This window comes from Rhinopithecus bieti, unplaced genomic scaffold, assembly GCF_001698545.2.
Source record: "Rhinopithecus bieti isolate Rb0 unplaced genomic scaffold, ASM169854v2 scaffold_10712, whole genome shotgun sequence".
In the NCBI taxonomy this organism is placed as follows: domain Eukaryota; kingdom Metazoa; phylum Chordata; class Mammalia; order Primates; family Cercopithecidae; genus Rhinopithecus; species Rhinopithecus bieti.
Window position 1 is genome coordinate 108,770 of NW_016806920.1, and position 15,999 is coordinate 124,768.

Consider the following 15,999-nt stretch of genomic DNA (forward strand, 5'->3'; position numbering starts at 1 on the left):
CGATCTTTAACTACCAGGCCCAGGGTGTGGCACCAGGATGTCTGCTTGTGGATTTCATTTCTGCCTTTCAGTTTTTACTTCTTCTTTCTTTGGAGGCAGAAATTGGAAATAAGACAACATGAGGGGTGGTCTCCTCCCTAACTTGAAAGTGATGGGGAGAATGAAACAAGCTGGAAAACACTCTTCAGGATATCATCCAGGAGAACTTCCCCAACCTAGCAAGACAGGCCAAAATTCAAATTCAGGAAATACAGAGAACACCACAAAGATCCTCCTTGAGAAGAGCAACCCCAAGACACATAATCATCAGATTCACCAAGGTTGAAATGAAGGAAACAATGTTAAAGGCAGCCAGAGAGAAAAGTCAGGTTACCCACAAAGGGAAGCCCAACAGACTAACAGCAGATCTCTCAGCAGAAACCCTACAAGCCAGAAGAGAGTGGGGGCCAATATTCAACATTCTTAAAGAAAAGAATTTTCAACCCAGAATTTCATATCCAGCCAAACTAAGCTTCATAAGTGAAGGAGAAATAAAATCATTTACAGACAAGCAAATGCTTAGAGATTTTTGTCACCACCAGACCTACCTTACAAGAGCTTCTGAAGGAAGCACTAAACATGGGAAAGGAACAATCAGTACCAGCCACTGCAAAAACAACAAATTGTAAAGACCATTGATGCTATGAAGAAACTGCATCAACTAATGGGAAAGATTACCAGCTAGCATCATAATGACAGGATCAAACTCACACATAACAATACTAAGCTTAAAAGTAAACAAGCTAAATGCCTCAATTAAAGGACACAGAGGGAAATCTGGATAAAAAGTCAAGAAACATCAGTGTGCTGTATTCAGGAGACCCATCTCAGGTGCAAAGACACACGTAGGCTCAAAATAAAGGGATGAAGGAAGATTTATCAAGCAAATGGAAAGCAAAATAAAGCAGGGGTTGCAATCCTAGTCTCTTGATAAAAGAGATTTTAAACCAACAAAGATCAAAAGAGACAAAGAAGGCCATTACATAATGGTAAAGGGATCAATGCAACAAGAAGAACTAACTATCCTAAATATATATGCTTCCAATGCAGGAACACCCAGATTCACAAAGCAAGTTACTAGAGACCTACAAAGACACTTAGACTCCCACACAATAATAGTAGGAGACTTTAACACCCCACTGTCAATATTAGACAGATCATAGAGACAGAAAATTAACAAGAATATCCAGGAATTGAACTCAGCTAACCTAATAGACATCTACAAAACTCTCCACCCCAAATCAACAAAATATACATTCTTCTCAGCATCACATTGCACTTACTCTAAAATTGACCACATAATTGGAAGTAAAACACTCCTCAGCAAATGTAAAAGAACAGAAATTATAACAAACAGTCTCTCAGATCACAGTGCAATCAAATTAGAATGCAGGATTAAGAAACTTATTCAAAACTGTGCAACTACATGGAAACTGAACAACCTGTTCCTGAATGACTACTGGGTGCATAAAGAAATGAAAGCAGAAATAAAGATGTTCTTTGAAACCAATGAGAACAAATACACAACATACCAGAATTTCTGGGACACATTTAAAGCAGTGTGTAGAGGGCAATTTTAGCACTAAATGCTGACAAGAAAAGCAGGAAAGATCTAAAATCGACACCCTAACATCACATTTAAAGGAACTAGAGAAGCAGGAGCAAACAAATTTAAAAGAAGGCAAGAAATAAGATCCAAGCAGAACTGAAGGAGATAAAGTCACAAAAAACCCTTCAAAAAGTCAGTGGATCCAGGAACTGGTTTTTTGAAAAGATCAACAAAATATATAGACCACTAGCAAGACCAATAAAGCAGAAAAGAGAGAAGAATTAAACAGATGGAATAAAAATGATAAAGGGGATATCACCACCCATCCCACAGAAATACAAACTACCATCAGAGAATACTATAAACACCTCTATGCAAATATGCTAGAAAATCTAGAAGAAATGGATAAGTTCCTGGACACATACACCCTCCCAAGACTAAACCAGGAAGAAGTGGAATCCCCAAATAGACCAAAAATAAGTTCTAAACTTGAGGCAGCCATTAATAACCTACCAACTAAAAAAAGTCCAGGACCAGATGGATTCACAGCCAAATTATACCAGAGGTACAAAGAGGAGCTGGTAATATTCCTTCTGAAACTATTCCAGACAATAGAAAAAGAGAGAATCCTCCATAACTCATTTTATGAGGCCAGCATCATCCTAATATCAAAACCTAGCAGAGACACTACAAAAAAAGAAAATTTCAGTCCAATATCCCTGATGAATATTGATGTGAAAATCCTCAATAAAATACTGGCAAACTGAATCCAGCAGTAGATCAAAAAGCTTACCCACCACCATCAAGTCACTTCATCCTGGAAATGCAAGGCTGTTTCAACACACACAAATCAATAAATGTAATCCATCACATAAACTGAACCAATGACCAAAACCACGATTATCTCAATAGATGCAGAGAAGGCCTTCGACAAAACTCAACAACCTTTCATGCTAAAAACTGTCAATAAACTACGTATTGATGGAACATATCAAAATAACAAGAGCTATTTATGACAAACCCACAGCCAATATCATACTGAATGGGCAAAAACTGGGTGCTTTCCCTTAGAAAACTGGCACAAGACGAGGATGCCCTCTCTCACCACTCCTATTCAACATAGTATTGGAAGTTCTGGCCAGGGCAATCAGGCAAGAGAAAGAAATAAAGGGTATTCAATTAGGAAAAGAGGAAGTCAAATTGTCTCTGTTTGCAGATGACATGATTTTCTATTTAGAAAACCCCATTGTCTCAGCCCAAAATCTCCCTAAGTTGATAAGCAACTTCAGCAAAGTCTCAGGATACAAAATCAATGTGCAAAAATCACAAACATTCCTATACACCAATAACAGAGAGCCAAATAATGAGTGAACTCCCATTCACAATTGTTACAAAGAGAATAAAATACCCAGGAATACCATTTACAAGGAATGTGAAGGACCTCTTCAAGGAGAGCTACAAACCACAGTTCAAGAAAACAAGAGAGGACACAAACAAATGGAAAAACATTCCAGGTTCATGGATAGGAAGAATCAATATCGTGAAAATGGCCATATTGCACAATGTAATTTATAGATTCAATGCTATCCCCATCAAACTACCATTGACTTTCTTCACAGAATTGGAAAATACTACTTTAGAGTTCATACGGAACCATAAAAAAGCTTGCATAGCCAAGACAATCCTAAGCAAAAAGAACAAAGCTGGAGGCATCATGCTCCCTGACTTCAAACTATGCTACAAGGCTACAGTAACCAAAATAGCATGGTACTGGTACCAAAACAGATATATAGACCAATGGACCGGAACAGCAGGTTCAGAAATAATGCCACACATCAACAACTATCTGATCTTTGATAAACCTGACAAAAACAAGCAATAGGGAAATGATTCCCTATTTAATAAATAATTAAATTTAATAAACGGTTGGGAAAACTGGCTAGCCATGTGCAGAAAGCTGAAGCTGGATCCCTTCCTTACACCTTATACAAAAATTAACTCAAGATGAATTAAAGACTTAAACATAAGACCTAAGACCATAAAAACACTGGAAGAAAACCTAGGAAATACCATTCAGGATATTAGGCATGGGCAAAGACTTCCATGACTAAAACACCAAAAGCCAACTGGCAAGACAAAAGCCAAAATTTGACAAAGTGGATCTTAATTATATGTGTAAAGAGCTTCCTCCACAGCAAAAGAACTATGCATCAGAGTGGAACAGGCAACCTACAGAATGGGAGAAAATTTTGCAATCTATCTGGTGACAAACGGGCTAATATCCATATCTAAAAAGAACTTTAAACAATTTACAAGAACAAAACAACCCCATCAAAAAGTGGGAAGGATTGAAACGACACTCTCAAAAGAAGACATTTAATGCGCGCCAACAAACATATGGACAAACAGCTCATCAACGCTGGTCAATTAGAGAAATGCAAATCAAAACCCACATCGAGATACCCATCTCCACACCAGTTAGAATGGTAGGATCATTAAAAAGTCAAGAAACAACGAGATGCTAGAGAGGACTGTGGAGAAATTGGCACGCTTTTACACTGCTGGTGGGACAGGGCAATTAGTTCGACCATGGTAAGAAGACAAGTGTGGCGACTTTCCTCAAGGGATCTAGAACTAGAAATACCATTTGACACAGCCATCCCATTACCTGAGTATAAATACCAAAAGGATTATAAGTCATCAGTCATTCTATAATACCACGTGCACACGTATGTTTATTGCAGCCACTGTTCACAATAAGCAAAGACTATTGGAACCAACCCACAAATGCCGCCATCAATGATAGAAAAATAATGGAACAACTCGGATAAAGAAAATGTGGCACATGAATATACCATGTAATCTAATGCAGCCCATGAAAAAAGGATGAAGTTTCATCGTCCTTTGCAGGGACAACTGGATGAAGCTGGAAAGATCATTCTAGCAACACCTACCCAAGAACAGAAACAAACACTGCCATGTTCTCCACTCCCATAAGTAGTAGTTGAACAATGAGAACACATGGACACAGGGAGGGGAACATCACACACCAGGCGCAGCAGGGGGAACATCACACACCAGGGCCTGTCAGGGGGTGAGAGGCTAGTGGAGGCATTAGGCATTAGGAGAAATACCTAATGTAGATGATGGGTTGATGGGTGCAGCAAAACCCCATGGCATGTGTATATCTATGTAACAAACCTGCATGTTCTGTACATGTACCTCAGAACTTAAAGTATAATTAAAAAAAAAAAAAGAAAGAAAAAAATCTCAGCATCACTGAGCATTAGAGAAATGCAAACTAAAACCACAATGAGTTACCATCTTAGACCAGTGAGAATGGCTACTATTAAAAAGTCAAAAGATAACAGATGCTGTCGAGGTTGTGGAGAAAAGGGAATGCGGCCGGGCACGGTGGCTCAAGCCTGTAATCCCAGCCCAGCACTTTGGGAGGCCGAGACGGGCGGATCACGAGGTCAGGAGATCGAGACCATCCTGGCTAACACGGTGAAACTCCGTCTCTACTAAAAAAAAATACAAAAATCTAGCCGGGCGAGGTGGCGGGCGCCTGTAGTCCCAGCTACTGCGGAGGCTGAGGCAGGAGAATGGCTAAACCCGGGAGGCGGAGCTTGCAGTGAGCTGAGATCCGGCCACTGCACTCCAGCCCAGGCGACAGAGCGAGACTCCGTCTCAAAAAAAAAAAAAAAAGAAAAGAAAAGAAAAGGGAATGCTTACACACTGTTGGTGGGAGTGTAAATTAGTTCAACCATTGTGGAGGACACTGTGGTGATTCCTCAAAGATCTAAAAGTGGAATTACCATTCAATCCAGCAATACCATTACTGGGTATATATCCAAAGGAATATAAACCATTCTGTCATAAAGACACATGGATGCATATGTTCAATGTAGCACTCTTCACAGCAGTGGAATTAGCAGCCTGTTTGAATGGAAAATGGATTATAATGGAAGTGGAATGGAAAAGTGCTTGTTTTAAAAACAACAATGCAGAATTTTAATTTTCTATTGCAAAAATCTTGACATTAGGAAAACAATCTTGAAAATATATTAGCTTAAAGTAAGCATAGAAATTTTTCCTGGTTTAATAAATATTAGTGTTAACTTCTTCCTTGGAACAACTAGATAAAACACATTTTAACAACTCTAGATTATACCATTTATGCTTACATCTTAGTATATATGCATCGTACTTTGCACATACAACATCCATTTTTAAAGAGCAAGGTGAAAATAAAATAGTAGCTAAAAAGCAGAAAAGACAGTTGTTAAATTCAATGAGAGTATTGCATTAGAATAGTTGGTGTGAATCTTTCATTTTAAGTGCATACTAAGGAGGCATTAAAAGATTTCTAACCACCCAATATTAGACACTTAGGTTGCCAAATATTTATGTTTTTTTCTCTCTCTCTCTCTGAAGCCCAAAATTTTATGCAAAATTTTCATTTGCATTTCAGGCAAAATTTCAAAAACATTTTGCTTTTAAAAGACAATCAGCAGTCTGTTCCTCCAATCTGCAGGGGAATAAATGTAAAGAGTTCTCTGAACTTCCATCTCCATTATCAATAATCACCAAATTCTGCAGAATATATTGGCTATAGTTTTCATGTTTGTCTCACAAACCTTATGTTGAAATTTGATACCCAATGTTGGAAGTGAATCCCTTTTGGAAAGTGTTTGGGTCACTGGGGGCAAATCCCTCAGGAATGACTCAGTGCCTTCCTCATCATAAGGAGTGAGTTTTCATTCTATGAGTTCATGCAAGAGATGGTTGTTAAAAAGAACCTGGCACCACCCCACGCTTCTTGCTTCCTCTTGCCGTGTGATCCCCAAACATGCTGGCTCCTCTCTCCCTTCTGTCATAAGTGGAAGTAGCCTGAAGCCCTCACCAGAAACAGATGCTGGCACCATGCTTCTTGTACAGCCTTCAGAACCATGAGCCAAGTAACCTCTTTTCTTCTCTGTGGCCCAGGTTGGAGTGCAGTGGTGTAATCAAAGCTCTCTACAACCTCGAACTCTTGGGCTGACATTATCCTCCCATCTCAGCCTTCTGAGTAGCTAGGACTACAGGCATGTGCTACCATGCCTATTATTTTTTCTTTTTAATGGAGATGAGATCTCTGGGAAAACTATGCTAAGACTTGACAACACCCTGAGAATCCATTTTCATAATCTATAAAGAGATTGTTTTCTCTGCTGAAATTAACTCTCTCAAATATGCTATAAGCAAATTAACAGGAAATATGTTCTGCCTGTTCTCGGTTATACACTAGGCAAATGCAAAGTGACTATGGGCCAAATTCTGTAATATGTCTGGCTTATTTCACTTAGCATATCTTCCAGGTCCATCCATATTGTTGTAAATGACAGAATTTCGCTTTTTGGAAGGAACAAAGGTTGAAGAGTTTTCCTTTGTGTGTGTGTGTGTGTGTGTGTGCTTGCATGTGTGTGTATACAAATTTTCTTTGTCCATTCAGTCATCAGTGGATACTTAGGTTGATTCCATGTCTTGGCTACTGTGGATAATGCTATAGTGAACATAGGGATGTGGATATCTCTTCCAGATACTAATTATATTTCCTTCAGATATATATCCAGAGATGGGATTGCTGGATCAAATGAATGATAGATTAATTTTTAATTTTTTGAGGAAACTTCATACTGTTTTTTATAATGGCTGCACTAATTTACATTCCCACCAACAGTGTACAAGGGTTCCCATTTCACCACATCCTCATAAACATCTGTTATCCCTTGTATTTTTTATAATGGTCACTCTAACAGGTCTGAGACAATATCTCATTGTGGTTTGATTTGCATTTCCCTGATCACTAGTAATGCTGAGCACCTTTTCATATACCTATTGACCTCATTTGTGTATCTTCAGGTCTTTTTCCCATTTTAAAATCAGATTGTTTGTGTTTGCTATTATATTGTATGAGTTCCTTTTGTATTTTAGATATTAGCCCTTTATCAGATATATGGTTTGCAAATATTTTCTCCCATTCCCTAGGGTACCTTTTCATTTAGTTGATTGTTTCCTTTATCAAACAGAAGCTGTTTGGTTTGATGCAGATCTACTCGTTTATTTTTTCTCTTGTGGTCTGTGCTTTTGGTGTCATATCCAAACAACTCATTGCTAAGACCAAGGACAGAGAATATTTTCTCAAGTTTTCTTCTAGAAGTTTTTGGTTTGGGTTTGATATTTAAGTCTTTAATTCATTTCAAGTTATTTTTTTTGTGTGATATAAGACAGAGGTCAAGTTCATTTCTTTTTGCATATAGATATCCAGTTTTCCCAACATCATTTATTGAAGAGATTATTCTTTCTGCATTGTATGTTCTTGACACCCTTGTAAAATATTAGTTGACTACGTATAGGCATGGGTTCATTTCTGGTCTCTCTATTCTGTTCCATTGGTCAGCGTTTCTCATTTTATGCCAGTACCATACCATTTTTATTACTATAGCTTTGTAAAAAACCCTAAAATCAGAATGTCTGATGCCTCCAACTTTGCTCTTCTTTCTCAAGATTGTTTTGGCTATTTGGGGTTTTTTGTAGTTTCATATGAGTTTTAGGATTGTTTTTTCTATTTCTGTGAAAAGTGGCATTGGAATTTTGATAGGGGTTCTTCCAAAACATGGGATATTTTTCCATTTATTGGTGTCTTCTTCAATTTCTATCATCAACATCACATAGTTTTCAATATACAGATCTTTCACTCCTTGGTTAAATTTATTCATAAGGATTTTGTTGTTTTTGATGTTATTGTAAATGACATAATTTGTTTTTGTTTTTTTTTTCAGATACTGTGTAGACATGCAACTGATTTTTATTGACTTTGTACCCTGTAGCTTTACTAAATTTCTTATTTCTGTAGTTTTCTTTGGTGGAGTCATTAGGGTTTTATATAGATAAGATCATATCATCTGCAATCAGAGGCAGTTTAACTTTTCCCTATTTGATTTGGTTGCCTTTTATTTCTTTTTCTTGCCTCTTGCAATTGCTAGGACTTTCAGTACTATGTTGAATAGAAGTAGCAAGAGTGGGTATCCTGACTTGCCCCTAATCTTAGAGAAAAAATTTCAGCTTTTCAACATTGAGTATGCTGTTAGCTGTGGGCCTGTTATATATGGTCTTTGCCATGTTTAGGTATATTGCTTCTATACCCAATTTTTAAAGTTTTTATAATGAAAGAATGTTGAATTTTGTCAAATGCTTTTTTTTGCACCTACTGAAATGATCACATGATTTTTATCCTCCATTTTGTTAAAGTGGTGTATCATACTTATTGATTTAGTATATCATACCACCCTTAGATGCCTGGAATAAATTCCATTTGATCATGGTGTATGCTCCTTTTAATGTATTGTTGAATTTTGCTAGTATTTTGTTTGCTAGTAATTGAGAATTTTTATATCTATTTTCACCACGGATATTGGCCTGTGATTTCCTTTCCTTGTAGTATCCATATCTGGCTTTGGTGTTGGGGTAATGCTGCCCTCATTGAACAGGTTTGGAAGTGTTTCCTCCTCTTCAATTTTTTGGAAGTTTGAAAAGAATTGGCATTAATTGCTCATTAAATATTTGGTGGAATCCACCAGTGATACCATTGATCCTGTTCTCTTCTTTACTGGGTAGTTTTTAATTAACAATTGAATCTCCTTACTCTTTACTGGTATGTTCAGATTTTTGTGTTTCTTTATGAGTCAGTCTTGGTAGGTCGCGTGTTTCTAGAAAATTACCTATTTTCTCTAGGTTATCCAATTTGTTGATATATAATTGTTAATAGTAATCTCTTATGACCCTTTGTGGTTGGATGATATCAGTTGTAATGCCTTCTCTTTCATTCATAATTTGATTTGAATCCTCTCTTTATTTCTTGGTTATCTAGCTAAATTTGCCGATTTTGTTTGTCTTTTCAAAAACCAAAGTCTTCATTTTGTTAATCTTTTATATTGTCTTTCTAATCTGTATTTTATGTATTTTTGCTCTCATCTTTAGTACTTTCTTTATTCTGCTAAGTTTCAGATTTCTTCTTCTTCTTCCTTGAGGTTTAAAGTTAGGTTATTTGAGATCTTTTATTTTTCTTGATATAGGCATTTATCACTATATTAAGAACTGGTTTTGCTGCATCCCATAAGTTTTAGTATGTTGTGTTTCCATTTTATTTGTCTCAAGATATTTTTAAAATTTCCTTTTGGTTTCTTCTTTTTCCCATTGGTTGTTCAGAAATGTGTTGCATAACTTCCACATATTTGTGAGTTTTCCATTTTTCTCCTGTCATTGATTTCTAGTTTTATACCATTGTGGTCAGAAAAGATACTTGATATGATTGCAATCTTCTTAAAAAATTTTAAGACTTGTTTTAAGTCCTAACATTTGATCTTTATTCTGGAGAATATGTAATCTGCTGCTGTTGGATAGAATGTTCTATATTTGTCTGTTAGAGCCACTTGGTCTACAACATTGTTTAATTCCTCTATTCCCTTACTGATTTTCTGTCATTGTGGAAGGTGGGTATTGAAGTCCCCTACCACTATTGTATTGTTATCTATTTCTCCTCCCTCCAGTTCTGTTAATATTTCCTTTACATATTTAGGTACTCCAGTTTTGGGTACATGTATATTTACAATTGTTATATCCTCTTGATGATATGACCCCTTTGTCATTGTATAATGGCCCTCTTTGTCTCTTGTCACAGTTCTTGACTTAAAGTCTATTTTGTCTGATATAAGTAGCCACCCCAACTTTCTTTAGATTACCATATGCATGGGATATTATTTTCCATTCCTTCACTTCCAGCTTATGTATGTCTTTTTTTTATTTTTTAATTTTTATTTGCCAAATTATTTCTCACTTGAGACCTATGTGTGTCTTTAAGCTGAAAGTGAGTCTCCTATATGCAGCATAGTTGGATCTTGGTTTTTAAAATCCATTTGGCCACTCTATGTTTCTTGATCAGATAACTTAATCCACTTATGTTTAATTATCAACAGGTAAGGACTTACTATTGCCATTTTGTTGTTTTCTGTTTTGGAGTTCCTCTCTTCCTTTCTTCTTCTTTTGTTGTTTTCCTTTGTGATTTTATGACTTTTTGTGGTGGTATGCTTCGATTGCTTTATCTTAATTTTTTGTGTATCAACTACGGATATTTCCTTTGTGGCTATCATGAGGCTTATTTGAAATATTTTATAGTTATAACATTTTATTTTAAGCTCATAATAAGTTCAATCACATCAAAAAAATTCTATACTTTTAATTCTCCCCACCAACTCACATTTCAGGTTATTAATGTTACAATTTACATCTGTTTAGTATTGTGTATTCATTAACAAATTACTGCAGTTAAAGTTACTTTTAATATTTGTCTTTAAACTTTTACACTAGAGTTGAAAGTGATTTACATAACACTATTTCAATATTAGAAAATTCTGAATTTAACTATATACACTTGCCCCTCACTGTTTGTGGGGGATTGATTCCAGAACTTTCTGTGGATACCAAAATTTGCAGATGCTCAAATCCCTGATGTAAAGTGGCATGATATTTGCATATAACCTATGCACATTTTCCCATGTTAAATCATCTCTAATATACCTATAATACCTGATAAAATGTAAATACTATATTAATAGTTTTTACACTGTATTGTTTAGGGAAGAATGACAAGAAAAATGTCTGTACATCTTCAGTACTGATGTGATTCTTTTTTTCTAATATTTTAAATCTGAGGTTAGTTGACTTCACAGATGTGAAACCCAAAGATACAGAGAGCTGACTGGATTTACCTTTCCCAGTGAGTTTTATACATTCATATGTTTTTACATTGCTAATTATAATCGTTTCATTTCAGATTGAAAAAATCCCTTAACTCCCTTTAGCATTTCTTGTAAGGCGGGTCTAGTAGTAACAAACTCCCTTAGCTTTTGTTTGGGAAAGTCTTTATCTTTCCTTCATTTCTCAATGAAGAATACACATACATGCATTGACAACTTTGCTGGGTATAGTATTCTTGGCAGTTTTACTGCTTTCAGTATTTTTAATATATGACCCTACTCTCTCCTGGCCTGCAAGGTTTCTGATGAGTAATCCAGTGACAGTCTGATGGAGGCTCCCTCATATGTGATGTCACTTTTCTCTTGCTACTTTCAAAATTCTCTCTTTGTCTTTGAATTCTGCCAATTTACTTGCTATATACCTCTTTGAGATCAACCTATTTGAGAATTTTTGGGTCTAATGAATCTCAATGTCCATTTCTCTCCCCAAATTTGGGGAGTTTACAGTCATTATTTCTTTAAAAAGACTGTCTCCCCATTCTCTCTCCCATTCTAGGACTCCCATTATATGTATATTGTTTTGCATATAGTGTCCCATAAACCCTGTAGGGTTTCTTCACTGTTTTTCATTTTTTTGATTTTTTACTCCTCTGGATAATTTCAAATGATAAGATAAAATATAATTCTCTCCCACTTTAACAATATTTTAACTGTTTGCGTAGATTGTTTGGAGATGAAAGTGGAGATTATCAGGGGTTTTGGCTTCCTGCTATTGTATCAGTTATCTATTGCTGAGTAACAAATTACTACAGCACAAAGACCCTGGCCCGGCTGGATTCTCATCCGGAAGCTCAACTAAGGAAGGATACATTTCCCTGCTGATGTTATTGGAAGCATTCATTTTCTCTTTCTTGTAGCTACAAGGTCCATGAAGGCTTACTGTTTAAAAATAAAAAGGTAGAGAGAGAGACAGTATGCTAGTAAGACAGACTAACATGATATAATGAAATCATAGGAGTCATATTCCATCACCTTTGTAATATTTTATTGGTTAGAATCAAGTCAGGTTCTGCCTGCACTCAAATGGAGGTGATTACCACAGGGAGGCTCAGTTAGGGTGGGATCTGCCTACCTGCTTGTAAGTGGTTGTTGGCAGCATTCAGCTTCTTGTGGCTACAGCATGCATCGCAACTTACTTCCTCAAAACCAGCAAGAGGACAGAGGGAGTGAGTCTGCTACCAACATTGAGTATTGCAGAATGTAGTATAATCATAGGAGTAATGTAGCATCACCCTTCCATATTCTGTTCGTTAGAATGCAGTCACTGTTTTTGCCCACACTTACAGAGAGAGAATTACATGTGAACACCAGGAGGCAAGAACCATGGGGGTCATCTTGGATCTTTCACTCTTTCCCAAAAGTCACTAATTGCTTCTATTGGTCCCTCACATCCTATCTTCACACCAAATGGAAGTATTGGAAATCCACCAAACATGGTACCCACTTTCACATCTCTGAGCCTTTGTACATTCTGTTTCTTCTAACTGAAATGTCATTTGGTCCACTTCTAGTTGTCAATGCATGTATGTGTTTGTTAAGTTTCTTAATATTCAAGAACAAAAGCCAGCCCTGCCCTCAACCCAGCTGCCTGTCAAAATACTGGGTTCTACTTCTATCAATAATACAGATTCTACTTCAGGTTCTTAGCAGAGCATGTAAATTTGGCCTATCTGCAGCAAGAAAAGCTATCTATGGGAGGTTCCAGGAAATATGAAACAGGGTCTGTGTTCCTCCAATCATATTTAATTATAGTCTTGATTTAATCTTTAATTCCTGATCTTGAATGCAGTCCCTACTTCTTTCTAGCTTTAACTCTTGTATTTCTATTTTTCACCTCTTCCTCATGCACTTCATACCTCTCTTCTTTCTAGCTTTAGTTAGAACTGCTTGTGAACATTCAGAGCCCTGCTTCCAGGTCAAGCCTGGGCCAGGTCTACAGACTCATCCCTTCCCAGCATTTCCCCACCCAAAACTCCCCACCTATGAAAACCAAAGAGTCATTTTTTTGGAGGGTCACATTAACTTAATCTGCACCCTACACTACTGGATTAATTAAATTATTTACTCAATTAATGTATCTCAAGTCTTTACCCTCTGCAGATGTTTGATATACAGTGATAAACAAGACGCGGTCTCTGTTCTGAATGACTCATAATGCAGTTAGGGAGACATATATGAGCAGATAATGTTTGTCATGTACTACAGAAAATATTTTCATACAAAGGCATGGAATCAAGCAAAGGCCTCCTGGAATTAAGGAAAGAAAACAATGGACTGTGTCTAGGTATGAAGTGCATGAGGAAGAGGTGAAAAATAGAAATACAAGAGTTAAAAAGTGGGTGACCACTTACCAATATATTTTTTTAAAAGATCAACTTTTGGGGAGACAGCAGTCACAAGATCCTCAGAGTGCAATAAAGAGTGCTATAGTTAAGCAACCCAGATTTCTTGACAAGGCTTGGAAGAGTTAGTCCCAAACATGAGAAGAAATTTACCGTTAAGCGCTAGATGAAGTCTAAGATTAGATCAGATTACAACAGCTAACTGTTGAAGTTTGGCATCATTTACTTAAAGTGTGTAGGTGATTTTAAAAGCTTTACAAAGGATGTTTATGAGTAGTAATTAGAGATAAATTTTTTTTAATTATAGTTCTGAAGAAAAATTGATTGTATTTCCTATCATCTCCATTTACACACAAGGCAAATACATATGTAGCTTGCTAAGTCACGGTTTAAGACATCACCTTTTATTTGGAGAAAAATATATGGATTACAGAAGCAATGACTAAGAAGAAATATTCAGGTACCCTTCAATTTCCAAACACATGAAGATATGCTAAATTTTGCAAAACTAAGACCACAATTTAAATCTGAAAGAGTAATGAAAAAAGTAAACAATCATTTTTATGTTTAAAGTGCACAAAAGGGCAATAAAGAACCTTTATTCAAATAAAATACTGTATCGTTCATGAAGTGGTATGCAAACCATGGCTATGATAGAAAAGGAGTATGTTTTGGAGTATGACAAGGATTTTTTGAATAATAATGTCTGTACTTAATAGCTATGTGATTTTAGACAAGTTACTGAACCATTTTTTAAAAGTTTACTTATTTTTTTCTCCAATGTTTTTATTGTAGTAAAATATACAGAACAAAATTTAGTTTCTTAACTATTTTTAAGTGTAGAGTTCAGTGGTATTAAATAAATTGATAATGTTGTAACAAAAAGAAAAAGAAAAAGAAAATTGGCCCTTATCCTGCAGACAGTAAAGAGTCACAAAAGATTTTTTAATATAAAAGCTTAAAAAAATATATATTATTTTTTGGAGATGGAGTCTCCCTCTGTCACCTGCTGGAGTGCAGTGATGTGATCTCAACTCACTGCAACCTCCACCTCCCAGGTTCAAGTGATTCTCCTGCCTCGGCCTCCCGAGTAGCTGGGATTACAGGCTTACACCACCACACCAGGCTAATTTTTGTACTTTTAGTGGAGATGGAGTTTCACCATGTTGGCAAGGTTGGTTTTGAACTCCTGACCTCAAGTGATCTGCNAAGTGTAGAGTTCAGTGGTATTAAATAAATTGATAATGTTGTAACAAAAAGAAAAAGAAAAAGAAAATTGGACCTTATCCTGCAGACAGTAAAGAGCCACAAAAGATTTTTTAATATAAAAGCTTAAAAAAATATATATTATTTTTTGGAGATGGAGTCTCCCTCTGTCACCTGCTGGAGTGCAGTGATGTGATCTCAACTCACTGCAACCTCCACCTCCCAGGTTCAAGTGATTCTCCTGCCTCGGCCTCCCGAGTAGCTGGGATTACAGGCTTACACCACCACACCAGGCTAATTTTGTACTTTTAGTGGAGATGGAGTTTCACCATGTTGGCAAGGTTGGTTTTGAACTCCTGACCTCAAGTGATCTGCCCACCTCAGTCTCCCAAAGTGCTGGGATTACAGGTGTGAGCCACCGCACACAGCCAAAAGCTAAATATTTTTAAATGTTGTTTGAAGAAGATAACTCTGGAAGAAGCTATCAAAAAGCTAATATAATATTTCAGGTGTAGAAATAGAGACTGAACTCAAGAAGCATTTTAGAGTTTCAGATGATAAAAGCTGACAGTCTCTGAATGAAGAAGAGAGAGGAGTCTGGAATAACTTCGAAGTGTTTCTCTTAGGAAAATGCCTGGAATACAGAAACATGAATCAAGATGTTTCACGTTGAAAAAGAGATGCAGGCTTAAGAAGAAAAGCTCAGAAATGTGGAATCTTACATAAGATTGGATATAGTTTGAGCTCAAGCTATTTGCATTATTCTCTGCTTAACCTACAGAAGTGGATGTCTCTCCAAGTTAGGTTTTAGAAAATCTAGGAGGTGAATGATAGAAAGTGATTTCCATCTATCTTTCAAGGCATGAAAGCCTTAGATTAAAGTACATCTCTCTTGGCACACATAACATGGCTTTCCTAAGTGGCGAAAAATCAGTGACCTTTCTTATAAACCATGCATTCTGCATTTGAACCTCTGGGTTGAATTGTCTCCCAGGCAAATGAAGAT